This window comes from Scyliorhinus torazame, chromosome 17, assembly GCF_047496885.1.
Source record: "Scyliorhinus torazame isolate Kashiwa2021f chromosome 17, sScyTor2.1, whole genome shotgun sequence".
NCBI classification, from domain to species: Eukaryota; Metazoa; Chordata; class Chondrichthyes; order Carcharhiniformes; family Scyliorhinidae; genus Scyliorhinus; species Scyliorhinus torazame.
This window is the reverse complement of record NC_092723.1, coordinates 16,141,255-16,159,911: the sequence shown is the minus strand read 5'-3', so window position 1 is coordinate 16,159,911 and position 18,657 is coordinate 16,141,255. Positions and strand designations below refer to the sequence as shown.

General features: G+C 50.5%; 1 protein-coding gene across 2 annotated transcripts in view; it reads right to left on the bottom strand.

The window, feature by feature from the left end:
* Positions 1-14,562, bottom strand: part of cntn2 (contactin 2) — a 203,881-nt gene extending 189,319 nt beyond the window's left edge. The window contains exon 1 of one of the 2 annotated variants that reach the window (XM_072480105.1): positions 14,386-14,562. The gene's annotated coding sequence lies outside the window, so the exon portion shown is untranslated. Of the gene's footprint in view, positions 1-9,015; positions 9,036-14,385 lie in introns of those variants that run through there. The other variant, XM_072480107.1, reaches the window with a different exon arrangement.
* Between the last annotated feature and the right edge of the window lie 4,095 nt (positions 14,563-18,657).

Sequence of the window (18,657 nt, the reverse complement as noted above, 5' to 3'; positions counted from 1 at the left end):
CCTTTCCAGTGACATTGAACGAATTAATACAGAAATCCTGGCTTATCGGCCTTGTTTTTATGGCCGTTGATGGGATTTTCAGTTGAAATTTCCAGACCTCTGCTTTGAAGAACTGGAGAAATGCTGCCAACTAAACTAGTAAAGTCTAGTGCCTCTAACACGTTGATGGTGGCAATGGGAGCGTTAGCTCCAAATGTAACAACTGCAGCACAATTTCTTCACCGTTGAAGGTTTTGATTTCAATAAGAAATAACAACATTGCCGGAACATGACCGTGAGATCACACCCTCCCTTATTCATTGTCAGAGCAGATATTGTAGACCACCAAGTGCCGTTGCTGGAGTCTCCTATTCTTTCCTCATAGCCCTCATTCCCTATATTGCATTCCGCACAACATGGGGGATCCTCCGGCCCCCCGTCCGCCTGTTTCTCAGGAGGGCGCCGTTCGCTGGCGGCGTGATTCGATCTTCCCGCTGCCTGCCAATGGGATTTCCCACTGTGACCACCACACACCCGGGGGAAGCCTGCGGGTGGGGTGTGCTGCCGGTGGGAAAAGTGAATCGCAATGGCTGGAGAATTCCGGCCAATAACTTCCAAATCAGCTCCTTCCCTGCAATTAACATCCTTCTATGGGCAGCAGGGTAGCACAGTGGTTAGCACTGTTGCTTCACAGAGCCAGTGTTCCGGGTTCAATTCCCGCTTGGGTCACTGTCTGTGCGGAATCTGCGCACGTTCTCCCCGTGTCTGCGTGGGTTTCCTCCGGGTGCTCTGGTTTCCTCCCACAAGTCCCGAAAGACGTGCTGTTAGGTGAATTGGACATTCTGAATTCTCCCTCTGTGTACCCAAACAGGTGCTGGAATGTGGCGACTAGGGGCTTTTCACAGTAACTTCATTGCAGTGTTAATGTAAGCCTACTTGTGACAATAAAGATTATTATTAATATAAAACAGAAACATCCAAACCTCTCATTTCAGCGTAGCAGCCTTTACAGCCCAAGGATATAGGCACTTTACATGAAGAATAGGTGAACTAAATTAAAATATTATTAAAATGCCTTCCCTCTAACACCTTCTTTTCCAAAAGACCACGAGGCTCTCCCGTATCAAGTTGCAAACAGCAATATCCATAAATATGAGCTTGTCCTGGCTTTATATCACAAGTTTTTGTATTTGGCATGGATCAGCTGCTGGGTAGATCTCATTGCAATTTAAGGCGCATGCACTGTCCTTTCAATCTGAGAGTGTGCTGGAGGTTAGAACAGCCTTACAACTGGAATTGTCAATTAACAGTATTCCGATCACCGTAACCCCATTTTGGATCCTCTGTTTAAATTATGTCTGATAACACCTATTACTGGAGGTGCTTTTTCATTTGAGGTCACTACAAACTTCAAAAATATTAGATACATGTTGGACCCGTGTTGTCAGCGACACATCCAGATTCCATCTCAATGGTGCTGGTCCCTTCAATAAGAATCAAACGTTATTTCTCTCAAATTCAATCCTGCCTTAAAGCTCAACTTAACTTCTTGATACATTCACATGGCGAGAGTAGAGAATTCCGCCGGCAGTGAACGGCACGTCAAATTCTCTGTCCTCGCTAGCAGCGGCACGGGGCCAGACTCGCAACGGAGTATCCCGGCCCCTATATCCAGTCCTGCCTCAATACTTCCCCCCGCCCTGCCCTCTCCTGGTACCTTCCAGTCCTAACTCAAAATTACCCACAGCCTCTCTGACACCAGGGCCACCTGACACGGTTCTGCCTCCATACTTCCCTTAATGCTTAGACACATGCCCTCATACCCATCCCTAAACAGACTTGTATTCCACCTTGCCACCTTCCTACCCATCCCTGAGCTCACCCCCATTGTACAGGATAATAATATTTAAATACACAATTAAGGGTCTTGTTATCAAGTCAATTGACCCTGAGAATACGCTTCCCACACCATTAAACATTTGGCGTGGGCAGCAGACTGGGAGGAGGAAGCCCAGTTTTTTTGGGGGGTGGGGGCTCCTCTCTTCACCGGCAGTCCAGGCAGCCGCCAGCGACACTTAGCTGGAGCTGCCAGGACTGATTTTGTTCTCATAAAATATACTTTATTCATAAAATCTATCAATCTATCTATGTTTAGCACAGGGCTAAATCGCTGGCTTCGAAAGCAGACCAAGGCAGGCCAGCAGCATGGTTCAATTCCCGTACCAGCCTCCCTGAACAGGCGCCGGAATGTGGCGACTAGGGGCTTTTCACAGTAACTTCATTTGAAGCCTACTTGTGGCAATAAGCGATTTTCATTCATTTCATTTCATAAACATTACAGAACATTTCGAATTGTCTTGACTGTACATTTCCATCAGAGTTACACATTCCCTTGACTTTCTTCCATTCATGCAGCTGCTGGTCAATTGGATTATCCGGCGATGGAATCTTCTCCCTGAACCCTTCCGCCATCTACCTCTGTCTCTTCCTCCATTAAGATGCTGCTGAAATCCTACCTCTTTGCTAATCTTTTGGTTGCCTGTCCGAATCTCTCCATTTGTGGCTGGCTGGTAAACATTTTTTGATAATGCCCCTGAAAATGCCTTGGGATGTTTGACTACATCAAAGGTCCTATATAAATGCAAGCTGCTGTTTTTGTAGACCTCGTGCAACATACGTCCGTGTCTATGCAATCTCCTATACAAGCTTCAACCAAGCAAAGGGGCCGAAGAGGAATTTTCCATGTTTTTTTCATAATTGGATTGGGTCTTTAACCGGATTGTCGCCTCTCCTGGGAGGTTTGGGTAGGTGAGGAGTCTATCGGGCTGATTCTCCGGCCGCGTTGCGCCTGCCGCTAATCCCGCTACATTGGGAGAATAGTGAGAGAGCCCCCAGACACGGTTTGCGCCGGCCGGCACACTTTACACCATGTTCCCGGTCCGCTGCAGCAGACGTAACCGAGTGGATGGCCCCGATTAGCATATTTAACTGTGTTGGGTCGGTTTGAGGTTGGATCCTCCCAGATCCCGGTATTCACCCGCCAGCCGGCGCAACGTAAAGCTAGCGGGAATCCTGACTGGTCTCCACCACACTGGACACCAGGCTTGATGACCACGCCGGGAGGCTCTGAGGACACTGCTGCCACTGAGTGGTTGGGGACATGGCAGGGCGGTGCCATTGCACTACCGCCTGGAGTCCTAGAAGTGCCAACCTGGTGCCAGGTTGGCACTGCCAGGGGACCTGGTGGGGGCTGAAAGGAGACTGGGACTGAAGGGAGTGGGGTCTGAAAGAGGGCAGGGCATGGGGGGGGGGTATGAAGGGGAGGGCATGAAGGAGGGTGCTGATGGGATGTGCGCTGGTACTGCCGATTGAGGGTGGGGTGGTGCTGATGCTGGTGAGAAGGTGGGGGGGGGGCTGGAGGGAAGCCCATTGGGAGGGCCCCGATGCCAGCAATCGTTGAGGAAGTGGGGGGAGGGGGGGTTGATGGGGATTGGGACACTGAAGCCCCAATTCCAGCGATGGTGGTGAGGTGGAGGGGTGGGGGGCGGGGGGGGGGGGCATCCCTTACAGACACTTTGAGATTGGGGCGTCCTTTAAAAATGGCGTCCTGATCTCTGAAGCCGGATTGCCGGTATGTTGAGGCCCCGCCCACCTCAGTGCCAGTGCAAATACCCCCCCCCCCCCCCACTGCCAAAATAATTGCCATCTAGATCGCACTGAACCACCTGCCCGGAATCGCACCTTGTTTCCCGCCGGAGTTCACACTTGGAGGGTTTTTGGTAGCACTGCGCCCTCTATTGTGATGCACCGGGGATTACAGCTACACGGGGCTCAGTGGCTCTTTAATTTCCAGTCTGACATACATTTACAAAAGCAAAATATTGCGGATGCTGGAAACCTGAAATAAGAAAAAGCTGGAAAACCCCAGCGGGCCAGGCAGGGTCTGTGGAGAGAGCCCCTCCCGGGTCAACGGAAGGTCAATGTGGAGGTCGAGAGATGAAATAACGTAAGATTCTGTGATGCAACAGCCGAAGAGAATGTTCACAGTTATAGTAAAGAAACCAAATGTTGTGCCCAACCCACAAAGGAAAAACGTTCGGACCAGTATTCTTATTATCCTGTTTAATCGTTTTCTCCTTCTGGGAAATGAGGCATTAAAATGCATCGGAATGAAACATGGAGACTCTAATGCGAGAAACAAGGTGAAGAATCTGACCCAGTGAAACACAAATGAAGGGGAAAAAACACATTATGATCAAAAGCTTTTGGACTCAATGTTGAGTCCAGAAGGCTGTAGAGTGCGGAGGCTAAAGAAAGGGGCGGTATTCTCTCTTCCCCCCCCCCCCCGGGCCGGGTGGGAGAATCGCCGGGGCGCCGCGCGAATCGCGTGACCCCCGCACGCGATTCTCCCCCCAAACCAGCGCCGCGCGAATTGCGCCGGGCCGCTCGGAGAATTGCCACAAACATCGATCGGGGATTCTCCGGCCCGGGTGGGCCGAGCGGCCGTGCATAAACGGCCTAGTACCGCCGGCGCCATTAACGTCTGGTCGCTGCCGGTGGCTACTCGTCGCGAAGCCTTGGGGAGCGGCCTGTGGGGGGTGGGGGGGCTCCGTTCCTGGGGGGGGGGGGGGCCTCCGATGGGGTCTGGCCCGCAATCGGGGCTCACCGATCGGCGGGCCGGCCTCTCCCCACCCCCCCCCCCCCCCCCCCCCCCCCCGGGCCTATCTCCTTGCGTGGCCGGCCCGAGATCCCCGGCGCCATGTTGGTGAGGGGCCGGTGTGCTCCGCGAGGTTACCGCGCATGCGATGGTTGCCGCCGGCCCAACTGCGCATGTGCGGAACCCAAGGCGCCACGTCTCTGACGCCACGCCGAGGCGCCCCCCCCGTCCGTACATCACGCGATGCCCCTGCCAGCCCCACGGAGGGGGGGGATTATGGGTCTGGGAACGGGTGCCGGTGCCGGAGTAAAACACTCCGGTTTTTACTCCAGTGTCGGCACTTAGACTCCCGTTGGGAGAATCCCGCCCAAGGTGCCGTTCCTCGAGCTCCTCCATTGTTCTTCCTCCCCCCACCCGCCCCCTTCTACTGGCTTAAAAGCGTTTATGTTTCTATCTCTCTTTAGTTCGTCGACCAGAGAAATGTTAACAGCCTTTCCGTCCACAGATGCTGCCTGATCCGCTGACTTTCTTCAGCACATTTGTTCATATTCAAATGGAATCCCTACAGAAGGAGGACAATCGGCCCATCGATTCCGCACCGTCCCTCTGAAATAACAAACTGCCTGTGCCTAATCCTCCACACTAAACCCGCAACCTCTCCTCGGGGCAATTTAACATATCCAATCCACCTAACCTGCACATCTTTCAACTGTGGGAGGAAACCGGAGCATCCGGAGGAAACCCACGCACACACGGGGAGAAGGAGCAAACTCTACACAGTCGTCCAAGGCTGGAATTGAACCTGGGTCCCTGGTGCTGTGAGGCAGCAGTGCTAACCACTGTGCCACCCACCTTTATTCATTGTTCTCTATGGCACACCTTACCCATCCCCTTTTGTCCACGTGCATATGTTAAGGCAACACAATTGTGCTCTCTCATACTGCCTCCTCCAGGAGATCAATTCACCTTGAGACACATTCCTCTTTTAGTTAACCAGCAATAGAGTACGGTATTGGGCACAGCTGCCCCTGGTACAATACAGTCACATGCTTACCACTGGGCAATGCCAAGGTTATTTCTGTGTCTGGTCTCGCTGCCAATTTTTGCACATGTCGTGTCTGTATACCTGTCAGTGCGTCAGAGTATGTTCCCTGCAGAACTGTGCTTGTGTGGATTTTGCAAAGATTTTTCTTCAATCATCTTTTGTTTCTTCCAGGAAATTCCCTCCGTATAAGGGAAATCCCCTTTACCGCAAAGGGCTGAATTCCTGCAGAAACCTCCATCTCCCTGAATATTAGACGTTAGCAACTTCACATTTCCTGTGTAACATGAAGCCAGGTCCACACAAATGTCCTTTGGCATCTCAGAAGCCCTTTACTAAAATGTGTTGCTTTGAACACCAGCAGCTGGGTTCGGCCTGCTTTCCATTTCAAAGTAGGGTACAAGTAGAGATGACCTTCAACTGGGGGGATGGACTTCAGTGGGAGTGTAAGAGGTTCCACGGGGATGGAGTTTAATGGGCAGCTAGAGTAATAGAGGGCTATAGACTTTGATGTAAGGTAGACGCCCAGGCAGATGTACTGCAATGGAAGAGTGTGGATCTGATAGGGATGGCTTGAAAGCCTATTTTTTTAACTGGTGCCTTATCTTAAATAACGTGGAATTCCTACAGTGCAGAAGGAGGCTATTGGCCCATTGAGTCTGTACCGACCCTCTGAAAAAGCACCCTATCTAGGCCCACTCCCCCGCTCTATCTCCGGAACCCCATAACCCCACCTAACCTACACATCTTTGTACACAAAGGGGCCATTTATCATGGCGAATCCACCTAACTTCACATCTTTGGACTGTGGGAGGAAACTGGAGCACCCGGAGGAAACCCACGCAGACACGGGGAGAACAAGGTCAAAATTGAACCTGGGTTCCTGGCGCTGTGAGGTAGCAGTGCTAAACTGTGCCACCATGCCGCATTAAACTTTGTGCTGGAAATTGAAGCGGTAATGGGTGTGAGAACGCGAGTATTTACCGCCCTTAATTTTCCACTGTTAAAAGGCACAGTAAGAAAAAGATAGAAAAGGCATGGGACGAGAAATGACAGAATCTGTTCTAATTACCTTGCCCGTTTGGAGAAATGGTGCAGACCCAATGGGCCGAATGGCCTCCTTCTGCACTGTAGGGATTCTATGGATTCCATGTGCCTACACAGACACGTGGGGTGAAATTCTCCCCAAACGGCGCGATGTCCGCTGACTGGCGCCCAAAACGGCGCCAATCAGACGGGCATCGCGCCGCCCCAAAGGTGCGGAATGCTCCGCATCTTTGGGGGCCGAGCCCCAACATTGAGGGGCTAGGCCGACGCCGGAGGGATTTCCGCCCCGCCAGCTGGCGGAAACGGCCTTTGTTGCCCCGCCAGCTGGCGTGGAAATGACATGTCGGGGCGGCGCATGCACGGGAGCGTTAGCGGCCGCTGACAGTTTCCCGCGCATGCGCAGTGGGGAGAGTCTCTTCCGCCTCCGCCATGGTGGAGACCATGGCGGAGGCGGAAGGGAAAGAGTGCCCCCACGGCACAGGCCCGCCCGCGGATCGGTGGGCCCCGATCGTGGGCCAGGCCACCGTGGGGGCACCCCCTGGGGTCAGATCGCCCCGCGCCCCCCCCAGGACCCCGGAGCAAGCCCACGCCACCTTGTCCCGCCGGTAAATATGTACTCTAATTTACGCCGGCAGGACAGGCAATTTATCGGCGGGACTTCAGCCCATCCGGGCCGGAGAATCCAGCTGGGGGGCCCGCCAAACGGCGGGGCCCGATTCCCGCCCCCGCCGAATATCCGGTACCTGAGACTTCGGCAACCGGCGGGGGCGGGATTCACGGCGGCCAACGGCCATTCTCCGACCCGCTGGGGGGTCGGAGAATGACGCCCATGGTCTCAATAACTGGCATTTAAAGCAGACCAAAGCAGGCCAGCAGCACGGGTTCAATTCCCGTACCAGCCTCCCCGAACAGGCCCTGGAAATGTGGTGACTAGGGGCTTTTCACAGTAACCTCGGGCGAGATTCTCCCATGCCGCGCCGTATGGGAGAATCGCCATTCGTGCCATTTTTTCCCACGGCGCCAGTCCGACGCCGGCAGGCAATTCTCCGAGGAGCGGAGAATCGGCGGCATTTGCGCCGGCGTGTTTGCCGCCGCGCCGGTCACGGGCCTCTGTTCGCGGCCGGGCCGCCGATTCGAGCGGCCGCGCGGAAACGGCAGAGTCCCGCCGGCGCCTTTCACCCCTGGTCGCTGCCGGCGGGAACTCTGCGCGAAGGGTCGGGGGGCAGCCTGTGGGGCGGGGAAATGCGCTCCATCCCCGGGGGTGGGTCCTCCGATTGTGTCTGGCCCACGACCGGGGCCCACCGATCGGCGGGCCGGCCTCCCCCCCCCCCCCGGGCCTACTTTGTTGCGCTTCCGGCCCCAGAACCCCTGCGCCATGTTGCGTCGGGGCCGGAGCGTTCCGTGAGCCTACCGTGCATGCGCGGGTTGGCGCCGCCCCCAGTCCGTGCCACGTGTAAGGCTGGAGCGGCGTGAACCGCTCCAGCGCCGTGGGCCAGAATCTCTACTGCCCGCGTCCGTTTTGCGCCGTCATGAATCGCGACGGCGTTCGCGACGGCGCGGACACTTAGCCCCGCGATCGGTGAATCGCGCCCCTCATTTGAAGCCTGCTTGCGACAATAAGCGAATTTCATTTTTCATTTCATTTTTTAACACCGCACAATTGCAGCTTGACAATTCTGAAAACTGTAGTTTGTTTCCAAAGATGCCCAAATGGGTCCCAGGCAGAGAGTCCGTCTCCAGGAGATAGCTTTAGCCTTTACCTGGAGAGTAATACAAACACATCGAGCTCTCTGGCCAGTGGGTGATGCAGAGCAGGCAGCATAACCCCTACAAGCTTCGAATTGCTCCATCTGAGTCTCAGTCTCGTCTGTGGAAGATGACAAGTGTACCTGTATAGTATATTTTACTTATCGTTGTCAGGCTGCATACTCACAGGGTATTCCATGTTCACATATTTCCTGAGTGAGTCGTTTTTTGTCTGCACATTTAAGGATTGAAAATTGAGTTTACGATGCCTTTGGCTTTCCGGCCAAGGACATTTTGCGCAGCATTTTACTGTAGAAACCATTTTCTCATTCGACGGGCTACAATAGCAGTCCGATCGACTTCAGCTGACAGGGTCAATAAACAAGTAAATAAATGGATTCTGCGTCGGGAGCGGGGCAGAAATGGAGCGCTGAGCATCACTTGTCTGGGCACATACGACAAGTTCAGTGCCTTTAAACATCATCGCAACTTTTTTCTGCTTTGCAAGTGTAAGGAAATAAAATGATTACATTTTCAAAAGTACCTTACACAACCTAAGGATGTCCCAAAGTGTTTTGCAGCCAGTCAAGTACTTTTGAAGTGCCGTCCTTTGCTCTCCTCTCTCCCAAAGCAATAAAAAGTTGGCCAACCATGCCGTTATCAAGCTGTTGCTCCCTCTTGTGTCATATCCTTGAATAAAGCACACTGGGCTAGCAAGATCCCCAAATGCACATAGCTGCTGCTTGTGGGCTCCTTGCACAAGGTGATGGCTGTATTTGCAAACGTGAAAACAGAACTTTAATTAATTTGGGAGCCGGAATTCTAAATGAGGGGGAAGGCGGGGGTGGGCAGAATTGGGATCTGGCAGGCGAAGGAGGAGAAGGTAAAAGTCCAGGGATCCTGACAGCATGTATCCTGCATGATTTGAACAATTTCAATATCCCTCTTGCCCCCGCCCCCCTCCGGTCAGTTTCCTGGCCGAAACCAGAAGGAAGCAGAGGAACAGCAAGAGGCTGCGACGGGGGAACTGGGATACCAACTGCTGAGCCTATCAAGTTCGGCACGGGGAGAATGAGTCTCACAATTGGACTTGGTGGGGGTGTGGGAGGGGGCAGGGGAGGTCGGGGTTCTAGCTAAAGTCTAGGCAAAGAATCATAGGACAGTGGAGCACAGAAAGAGCCCATTCAGCCCATTCTGTCTGCACTGGCCCAGTTAGTCCCACTCCCCTGCTCTTTCCGCTTCAAGCATTTAATCAAGTTGCCTTTAAAGTCTTTTATTGAATCTATTTCGACCGTCCGACTAGGCAGACCATTCCAAATCCCAGTATCAGCTCTGTTTTTGTTTGCCTGCACCTTAAATCTCCCTCTTCCCATCAAACCTTCTGGCACTGAAAACAGTTCCTCTGTATTCATGCCATCTAAACCCGCCATGGCTTTAAACACAAGGCCTAAACTTTCATCTTCAGGCCCAGTGGTGCACTCTTAGCCAACATTTAACCATCAACCAAGAATACTGAGACAGATCATCTGGTCATTATTGTTGCTTGTGGGAGCTTTGCCGCCACGATTCCCACACTGCAATAATGACCACTTACTGCCAGTATTTACAATCAATTGACCATTTTCATTATATTACGTTTCCTACATTATGACAGCGAGCACACTTCAATCGTACTTCAATGGCTGGAAAATGCTATAAGAGGCCCTGAAGACGTGAAAGGCACACTATAAAAGCAAGCCTTTCCTTTCTCCTTGCTGAAGAAAGAAGTGATGGCAAGGGAACAATCTGATTGCTTAGGTTAGAGGACCACTAAAGAATAAAGGAGGCGAGCAGCTTCTAACTATCACACCCTGTGGACTTATTGCAGCCCAGGAATCGGTGCAGTGTATCCATAGTTTTTGTGTGAAGGGTTTTTCCTGTACTTGGGATGAATTTCTGTATTGATTTGACTATCAGCGCAGTGGGGTGGCTGTTATTTCGTCCCACATCATCCACTTGCAATAATGTGTGGAAATTGCAGGTTTAATTGAGACACTGGGCACGATCTGCTGGCGCGTTTTGTCCGAACCAGGGTGCAACACGGCTGGTAGATGTTGGGAGTGGCCTGCTCCGGGATTTACCCGGCTCGCCGTGCCTCGCAAGATCTAACGGGATCCCGTGAGATGTCGCGATTTAGATCCCGCCCATTGACAAATCTGCATATTTGAGTCATTAACTAGTCTCACTCTAATATGCACTCCCGTGGTCTACCTGAGGCTTTGGGAGCACCGTTCAGTACTGGTCCCTTCGAACGGTGACCAGGGGATTTCCCAGGGGTTCTGACCCTACGCCACAGCAGTCACCCGGGCCATCTTCAAATTTATCTGGAGATCCAAGATGGACCGTGTCCGAAGGGACACTATGTACAAACCTCTGGAGAAGGGAGGGAGAAACGTACCCAACGCCTCCCTCATCCTGTTGGCCACCTTTGTGTCCAGCTGCATCAAGCTGTGTGTGGACCCCCGGTATGCAAACACCAAGTGTCACTACATAGTGAGGTTCTACCTGTCCCCGGTGTTACGAAGGATGGGCCTGGCCTCATTGCCGCGGAACGCTCCAAGTAGTTGGACCGTACCGTACCACCTGTCCTTCGTGGAAAAGTTTTTGAAGAAAAACACCTTTGACCACAAGGCAATGAAGCCGTGGTCAGCACGTAATGTCCTCGAGGCCCTCAGGGAAAAGGAGACTGTGGAGGACGTTGGACGGTTCCCTGAGCAGACTGTCAGAGTCATCTGGCAGAACGCCTCATCACCAGAACTTACAAACAAGCACCAAGACCTAGCTTGGCTGGAAGTGAGAAGGGCCCTCCCCGTCAGATTCTTCATGTACACCTGAAGGCTCAGCGCCGTTGCACGCTATACCTCGGAGTGGCTGTGGGGGAAATGAGACGGTTGCCCACCTCCTTGTGGAATGTGCCTTTGCAAAGAAGGTCTGGAGAGAGATGCAGTGGTATTTGTCAAGGTTCATCCCGAGCAGCTCTGTGACACAGGACTCTGTGCTCTACGGACTGTTTCCAGGGACACACACCGAGACAAACATCAACTGCTGCTGGAAGGTCATCAACTCGGTGAAAGACACTCTTTGGCCTGCCCGAAACTTGCTGATCTTCCAGTGCAAAGAGCTGTCCTCGACCGAGTGTTGCAGACTGGCACATTCCAAGGTCCAGGACTACGTGCTGAGGGACGCACTCAAGCTTGGGGCAGCTGCCGCCAAGGTGCAATGGGGAAAGACCACTGTGTAAGGTCTTTCCAGCAAAGGTACACCGAGGGGCGGGTAACAGTGTAAACCCTCCTCGGTCTGGGCCACCAACACGCCAATGTATAAAAGAAACATGACAATGTAAATATTTAAGAAGGAATTGTAACGTAAAGAGCGCTATGTGTGTAATGTTATCAAAATTGAGTGGAAGAAAGTCAAGGGAATGTGTAACTCTGATGGAAATGTACAGTCAAGACAATTCGAAATGTTCTGTAATGTTTATGATAGATTTTATGAATAAAGTATATTTTTTGTAAAAAAAAAGGGGTTTGGAGGGCCCTGGGTGGTTGGCTTCTAGGCAGGGAGGCACCCTGGCACTTCCAGCCCGACACTGCCAGGGTGCCCAACTTACACTGGCAGTGCCAAGATGCCAGGTTGGGTCACCAAAACAAAGAGAGTGCCGTTAGATAGCGGGGTCATTCCTGGTGCTTGAATGAACTCTTTTTTTGGGGTTAGATAGCGCCCATGATCTGGGGTTGCTCCACAGGTAATGTTTCCAAGGTCAGAATATACTCCAAAACTGATTTCAAACTGTTTTAAACAGCACTGCAATCTTCCATTTGAATCTTTTTGATGATGTCTGGATGGGAAGGTTAAGATGACGTGAGCTTTGTGGGTTGCAAGAGTTGCGTATTGGACCGTGTTGGAAAACAAAGGGAACTGGTCTGATAAAAGTCAGGTGGAAGCAACCTGTGTGGAGCAACAAAGAACAACAAAGAACAAAGAAAAGTACAGCATAGGAACAGGCCCTTCGGCCCTCCAAGCCTGCGCCGACCATGCTGCCCGTCTAAAATAAAATCTTCTACACTTCCAGGGTCCCTCTATTCCCATCCTATTCATGTATTTGTCAAGATGCCCCTTAAATGTCACTATCGTCCCTGCTTCCACCACCTCCTTCGGCAGCGAGTTCCAGGCACCCACTACCCTCTATGTAAAAAACTTGCCTCATACATCTCCTCTAAACCTTGCCCCTCACACCTTAAACCTATGCCCCCTAGGGCAGCATGGTAGCATGGTGGTTAGCACAATTGGTTCATAGTTCCAGGGTCCCAGGTTCGATTCCCGCCTTGGGTCACTGTCTGTGTGGAATCTGCACGTTCTCCCCGTGTGTGCGTGGGTTTCTTCCGGGTGCTCCGGTTTCTTCCCACAGTCCAAAGATGTGCAGGTTAGGTGGATTGGCCATGCTAAATTGCCGTTAATGTCCAAAATTGCCCTTAGTGTTGGGTGGGGTTACTGGGTTATGGGGATAGGGTGGAGGTGTGGGCTTGGGTAGGGTACTTTTTCAAAGAGCCGGTGCAGACTCAATGGGCCGAATGGCCTCCTTCTGCACTGTAAATTCTATGACTAATTGACCCCTCTACCCTGGGCAAAAGCCTCTGGCTATCCACTCTGCCTATGCCCCTCATAATTTTGTAGACAGCAGCAGGAACCTCTTGGGCCGAATGGCCTGTTCCTCTGCTGTAGTTACAAAGTAGGTGTGTGGTCAATTTGCAGCCAATGTAACAACAAGCGTGTCCCTTACTCTGCTTGGATGGAGTGGCTCCCATGAAAAAGTCTGGAAATCTTTGGGATTCTCATAAGGAAAAGGTGGGACACAAGGCACGGAAAGCAAGCTCTGGAATCTTTCCTGGAAGTACATCAGTAAACTCCCCATGGCTAGTCTATATTCCCTGCTGTCCACAATCATCACCGATGGCTAAAGTACAGGTTGTTTGATATATTGCCATAATTAAATCTCCAAATTACATTCAAATTTAAAGAAAGAAGACAGCAATATGTGTTAGTCGAATATTTATATGTGGCTTGCATGCCACAATTTCTCTTTGCAGAGACTTGGGTTTGGTGATGTCATCACTGTGCATTTAACGTCAACACTGTTGGCTCAAACAAGGTGTACAGGCCATCCTGTTAGAGAGGGAGTGGGAGAGAGACTGGTAAACGAGGGGGACAGCGAGAATGATAGAAAGGTTGACAGAGGGGGAAGGTGAGAGAGAGTAAATGAGCAAGAGAATGGGGGAGAGAGAGGCAGATACATGGGAGAGATGGAGCGAGAACAAGAGAGAGGGAGAAAGAGAGAGGGAGAGATATCGGGAAGAATGTGAGGGAGAGAGGCTGCGAGAGAGGGGAGAAACAGAGTGGGGAAGTGAGAATGAAAGAGGCAAAAAAGAGTGCATGAGAGAATGAGAGAGAGAAAGAGAAGGTGACACTGGATGAGAAGGGGTGAGAACTGCAGGGCCAGAGAGAAGAAGAAGAGAGAATGTGAGAGAGAGAGAGAGAGAGACAGGAAAGTCTAGTTGTTGCACTCCACAGAACAGGTGCTGGGGTGGATACTAATGCTGACACCGTGGAAACTGGTCCAGCCTTTTCACCCAGCAGTTTATTGCAGGCAATGCCAAAATGTACACAGGGCAGACACCGGGGCCTTTAAATATAACAAACACTCCCAACAAATGCTTCACTTCTGTGCTTGCTGTCTCAATGCTCTCTGATAGTGTGCACTGCGGCTCATCGCAGCTGCAGATCACTGACACTGATACAAGGCTGCCGCTTTAGATATGCATTAAATAGAAAATCAGATCTGTTCATTAAGAGCATCAAATTGATAAGATAACCCTACCTTTTCTTTTGTCAAGATCTTGAGCGTCAAAGAACTCCAGCAACACTGGCACGTCCTTGAATCAGATTAACAGCCTATCTGGCTCTTTTCCCCCCACGATTTCTCCCTTTTCTGAAATGTTATTCTGAACCCTGCGTGTGGTTAAAGCAGCACTGCAGCAACTGCACTCGGGTCTGCTCCTCCTCCAGTAAACGTAGCAGCTCCTGGGAGCTTTTCCATTCGCTCAGCTCCAGCACCACTGAGAGCAGCCCTTCATACATGATTCATATATTGACAGCTCCCACATCATTTTGTCCCTACACCCCCCCCCCCCCCCCTCTCTCTGTTCCTCACACTCCCCCTCTCATTCTCTCAATCATGCTCCTCTATCTCACATCCCTTTCTCTCACACTCCCTCTCTCACATTCCCTTTCTCTCACACTCCCTCTCTCACATTCCCTTTCTCTCACAGTTCCCTCTCTCCCATACACAAACTCATACACAATCTTACACTCCATCTCTCTTTCACACTCCCCCTCTCTCATACACATTCTCTCATACTCACACTCTCACACTCCTTCTCGCTCTCACACTCACTCTCATACACACCCTCTCATACTCACACTCTCCTCTTTCTCACACGTTCACTCTCATACACAAACTCTCATACTCACACTCCACCTCCCTCATTCACACTCTTACACACTCCTCTCTCTAACACATTCACTCTCTCATACACAAACTCTCTCATATTCACACTCCACCTCTCTCTCACACTCTCTCTCATACTCACTCTCACACACTCCTCTCTCTCTTTCACATGCTCACTCTCTCATTCACAAACTTTCTCATACTCAAACTCACACTTCCCCTCTTTCTCACTCTCATACACACATTCACACACTCCTCCCTCTCGCACTCCCCCTCTCTCATACACAAACTCTCATACTTACACCCCCACCTTCTCCCTCTCTTGCACACTTATCCCTCGCCCTCGTGTAAAATGTAAATGTTGCCAATGTCCCAGAGGACCATAGGTTGCTCGGCGCCAACGCCACCGGCCTAGCCCCTGAAGGGCCCGCCCCGCCGGGTAGGGGAGAATCCCGCCCTCCATCTCTCACTTTCTCTCACACTCTCTCTTGCTCCCTCCCTCCTCTCACAACAACACATATGGTTGCCAACCCTTCCGGATTGCCCTGGAGCCCCCAGGAATAAAAGGTGAATCTAATGGACTCTCCAGTGATCGAAACCAAGAAGAAATCGTAGTTAAACAAAAGTTGCTTTATTTCCTTATTTTTATTGTTCGTACAAACATAGGCAATGGGGGAAGTGAGGTATATTGTGGAGTTATCCTCTCTACTGCCACATCGTTCTGTTGGGAAAGTGTAGATAAAGTTAATTCAACAACTGCTGCCTGCTGTTGTGCTTCTGTTAGTCTTGGTGCAACACACAACGGAAAGGCGGTTACGAGGAAAAGATGGAATTATTTTTGCATTTCATTTGTGAAACTAAAGACAGAAGCACATTCTGGCAAACCTTTTGAAACTTAATGCTGATTCTGAGCACGTTTGAACTATTTGAAAGATTATTTGGTGTGTGCGCATTAGGATCAAGGACACAGTGAGTCAGCATGGTACACAGTGATTCAATGATGTACACTGTGTGTCAGCATGGTACACAGTGATTCAATGATGTACACTGTGTGTCAGCATGGTACACAGTGATTCAATGATGTACACTGTGTGTCAGCATGGTACACAGTGATTCAATGATGTACACTGTGAGTCAGCATGGTACACAGTGATTCGATGATGTACATTGTGTGTCAAGATGGCACACAGTGATTCAATGATGTACACTGTGTGTCAGCATGGTACACAGTGATTCAATGATGTACATTGTGTGTCCGCATGGTACACAGTGATTCAATGATGTACACTGTATGTCAGCATGGTACACAGTGATTCAATGATGTACACTGTGTGTCAGCATGGTACACAGTGATTCAATGATGTACACTCTGTGTCAGCATGGTACACAGTGATTCAATGATGTACACTGTGTGTCAGCATGGTACACAGTGATTCAATGATGTACACTGTGTGTCAGCATGGTACACAGTGATTCAATGATGTACACTGTGTGTCAGCATGGTACACAGTGATTCAATGATGTACACTGTGTGTCAGCATGGTACACAATGATTCAATGATGCACACTGTGTGTCAGCATGGTACACAGTGATTCAATGATGTACACTGTGTGTCAGCATGGTACACAGTGATTCAATGATGTACACTGTGTGTCCGCATGGTACACAGTGATTCAATGATGTACACTGTGTGTCAGCATGGTACACAGTGATTCAATGATGTACACTGTGTGTCAGCATGGTACACAGTGATTCAATGATGTACACAGTATGTCAGCATGGACAGTGATTCAATGATGTACACTGTATGTCAGCATGGTACACAGTGATTCAATGATGTACACTGTATATCAGCATGGTACACAGTGATTCAATGATGCACACTGTGTGTCAGCATGGCACACAGTGATTCAATGATGTAAATTGTGTGTCAAGATGGTACACAGTGATTCAATGATATACACTGTGTGTCAGCATGGTACACAGTGAGTCAATGATATACACTGTGTGTCAGCATGGTACACAGTGATTCAACAATGTACACAGTGAGTCAGTATGGTACACAATGATTCAACAATATACACAGTGAGTCAGCATCGTCCACAATGAGTCAGCATGGTATACAGTCTGTCAGCATAGTACATAGTGTGTCAGCATGGTAGGACCGAGTTTAGGAGGAACTTCTTCTCCCAAAGGGTTGTGAATCTCTGGAATTCCTTGCCCAGTGAAGCAGTTGAGGCTCCTTCTTTAAACGTTTTAAAGAAAAAGATAGATACCTTTCCAAAGAATAAAGGGATTCGGGGATATGGTGTACGGGCCGGAGAGTGGAGCTGAGTCCACAAAGATCAGCCATGATCTCATTGAATGGCGGAGCAGGCTCGAGGGGCCAGATGGCCTACTCCTGTTCCTAGGTCTTATGTTCTTATGTACACGATGAGTCAGCATGGTACACAGTGAGCCAGTATGGCACATGGTGAATAAGCATGGTTCACAATGTGTCAGTAAATTACACAGTGAATCACCATGGTACACAGTGAGTCAGCATGGTACACAGTGAGTCAGCATGGTACATGGTGAATAAGCATGGTACACAGTGAGTCAGCATGGTACACAGTGAGTCAGCATGCTAGACAGTGTGTCAGCATTGTACACAGTGTGTCAGCATGGTACACCGTGAGTCAGATGGTACACCGTGAGTCAGATGGTACACAGTGATTTGACATGGTACACAGTGAGTCAGCATGGTACACAGTGAGTCAGAATGGTACACAGTGTGTCAGCATGGTACACAGTGAGTCAGCATGGTACATGGTGAATAAGCATGGTACACAGTGAGTCAGCATGGTACACAGTGAGTCAGCAGGCTACACAGTGTGTCAGCATCGTACACAGTGTGTCAGATGGTACACAGTGTGTCAGCATCGTACACAGTGTGTCAGCATGGTACACAGTGATTTGACATGGTACACAGTGTGTCAGAATGGTACACAGTGTGTCAGCATGGTAAACCGTGTTTCAACATGGTACACAGTGAGTCAGCATGGTACACAGTGTTTCAGCAACGTACACACTGATGCAGCATGGTACACAGTGAGTCAGCATGGTACACAGTGTTTCAGCAAGGTACACACTGATGCAGCATGGTACACAGTGAGTCAGCATGGTACACAGTGAGTCAGCATGGTACACACTGATGCAGCATGGTACACAGTGAGTCAGCATGGTACACAGTGTGTCAGCATGGTACACACTGAGTCAGCATGGTACACAGTGTGTCAGCATGGTACACACTGATGCAGCATGGTACACAGTGAGTCAGCATGGTACACACTGATGCAGCATGGTACACAGTGAGTCAGCATGGTACACAGTGAGTCAGCATGGTACACAGTGAGTCAGCATGGTACACAGTGAGTCAGCATGGTACACAGTGTGTCAGCATGGTACACACTGATGCAGCATGGTACACAGTGAGTCAGCATGGAACACACTGATGCAGCGTGGTACACAGTGAGTCAGCATGGTACACAGTGTTTCAGCAACGTACACACTGATGCAGCATGGTACACAGTGAGTCAGCATGGTACACAGTGTTTCAGCAAGGTACACACTGATGCAGCATGGTACACAGTGAGTCAGCA